Source organism: Protobothrops mucrosquamatus, unplaced genomic scaffold (genome assembly GCF_001527695.2).
Source record: "Protobothrops mucrosquamatus isolate PMUCROS unplaced genomic scaffold, P.Mucros_1.0 scaffold7642, whole genome shotgun sequence".
NCBI lineage: Eukaryota > Metazoa > Chordata > Lepidosauria > Squamata > Viperidae > Protobothrops > Protobothrops mucrosquamatus.
Window position 1 is genome coordinate 5,108 of NW_015393441.1, and position 2,391 is coordinate 7,498.

Consider the following 2,391-nt stretch of genomic DNA (forward strand, 5'->3'; position numbering starts at 1 on the left):
GAACTTTCTGGCTATTTTCCCCTTTGCAAAACCTTGCTTCTTTCATCATATTGCAGGCGTTGCAAAATGTCTTGCACTTGAGTACACAGGGCAGTTGTTTGTGCACCTAACTATTATATCATAGAAAGAGGGGGAGGGAAGTAGGCAGGCAGGCAAGCAAAACACACACACACACACACACACACACACACACACCTCTCTTATTGGACAAACCTTATCACCCTTCACAGCCAATCAGAACTGCTGAGGAGTTACAATCTGCCAACCAGCTTGAAGTGGAGGAAGAGGGAAAGAAATTTAGGGGAAGAGTTAACTAGTAGCATTGCGTGAAAGATATAAAAAGTTTCCGCGTGGCAGAATTCGCCCCGTTTGGCTGAAGCCACCTCATCCATTCACAAGAATTTCTGGGAGAGGCAGTGAAGATCCACCAACACGGTACGTGCAAATGTGTTCATGATGGCTCTTGGGAAACTAGGCAACAGAGAAAGGGATGTTTGTAAATAAGAGAAAGTCTGGATACTCCCGGAGATGGGTGAAAAAATAAATCCTTCTCAGTTTAAAACGGAGCCTGTCTAGCTCCTACTGAAGGATAACTCCTTATATTGACGGAGAAAGGTTGGAATCGATTCAACAATCGCTCAACCCATTTCTAAACTGTGTTAAAGCCTCCGGTCCCTCAGAAAGCTACGTTCAGGACGAGAGCGAAGGTCTTCAACTCCAAACGTTTTCATTTGTTACACAAATGCAGAGGATTTTGTTCTTCCTACTCAAGCTACGGATTTGTTATTTAGAATCCATCAACTCTTCTTGCGTCTGAAAATTGTTTCACTGAGTATCTTCCTCTCCGATGTAGAATCTCCTTTCTCTTACTAAATCTCACTCGAGGGATTTCACGGCTTCGAAGCCGTTAATGAAATGTCTCTCTATCCAGAATAAGGATACAGTCCCGGATCCCTTAATATCTTTAAGAAATCTTGCTCCAATTATGCAAGAAGTTAGTCCTATTAAAAGCAACCTAGATCTTTGCCACGTCAGGAGTAGGCGGATCCCCATGTAAACATGGAGGGAATATAAAACAGAAGATTGGTCTCAAGGAGCTCCTTTGGGGGCTGGGCAGATTGCTGAGATGTGGTTAATAACTCTCTTTTGGGGCTTCTACCATCATAAACTGGAGGGACCGATCTATGGCTCTGCAGATATTGCTGGAGTAGATTCCCCAGCATTTCTGCTATTAACAATGGAGCAAAGGAGTGGAATGACCGGTCCTTCATTGTAATGATATGCAATCTTCATGAGATGATGACACTCTTGGAATTTGGAGAATTTATTTATTGGATTTATAGAATCTTGTGAGCACTCTTCCACATACCATGAGAGAGGATGTATGTAGTATTGACGAAGTGGCTGCTCTAAGCAATGACAGCCAGTCCCAAAAGAGTCATTTACCCAAAGGCGACCTGGTGGAGTTGTTCATATTCCCCAGTAAGCATACATTTAAATCCCACAGTGAGTAACATATTACCCTTCAGGTATTGTTGGACTCTAGCTGCCATCAGTCTTTCCTATGACCGTGCCATCTTGGACTTATGAGAATTAGAGTTGACAACATTCGTGTTACCTAACTGTGCTTCCAAGCAAGGTAGTTGTAGAGTAGGTTGAAAGAATGCTTCAGATGTAGCTCAATGTTCATCCAAGATTTCAGGCAAACATTCATTAAGGCTATGAAACGTGCCCTGTTAAGTCAAGGACTTACAAAAATCTATTGGGAAAGCTGATTTACTATTGGGATGAGAAAATCCTATTATCTTCTGTACACAAAGAAAGTTCTTAGTTCTTACTGTCTGCCAAAACCAGGAGAGTGGCCATGTGTGTTCTGAAATGCCAGGAAGACAATAAAAAGTAATTTAAAAGAGTCATCTTTGGCTGGATGAAGAACACAGCTAGGCTTCCCGTGGCTGCATCAGGACCACTTTTCTCTCAAAGGTGTCCATCAGGGACATGGATTTCCAAAGATTTTAGGAGCTCTGGAGGAGAATGCTTCTTCAGCCCCTCTTGTTTCCCTCATTGCTGCTTTGATGCCATCTTTTTCTCTACTACTGCTGCTATTTATCCATTATACAAACAATGAGAAAATTCAATAGTAGGGAAGAAAATATTGCTCCACTTGTTATCTTCAAACACCAACCCACGCGTTGGAAGAGGGTATGGCGGTTATTCTTCAATGAAGAGCCTGAAGAGACATCAAAGATAAACCAGTCTTTTCTATTAAAACCGCCCTCTGTCTTTGTCCAAGCCATGACTGCTTACTGCACAACGCACCAGGTTTCAAAACAGTCCACATCTTCTCCTACCGTATTATCTTCTTTAGTTCATTATTCCAGCTCTAAAGAT

General features: G+C 42.2%; 1 protein-coding gene across 1 annotated transcript in view; it reads left to right on the forward strand.

Moving 5' to 3' along the window:
- Positions 1-298: 298 nt before the first annotated feature.
- LOC107300612 (fructose-bisphosphate aldolase B-like) overlaps positions 299-2,391 on the forward strand; it is a gene marked incomplete at its 3' end in the record, with an annotated part of 8,819 nt that continues 6,726 nt past the window's right edge. Inside the window, exon 1 of the mRNA XM_015829922.1 lies at positions 299-435. The remainder of the gene's footprint in view (positions 436-2,391) is intronic.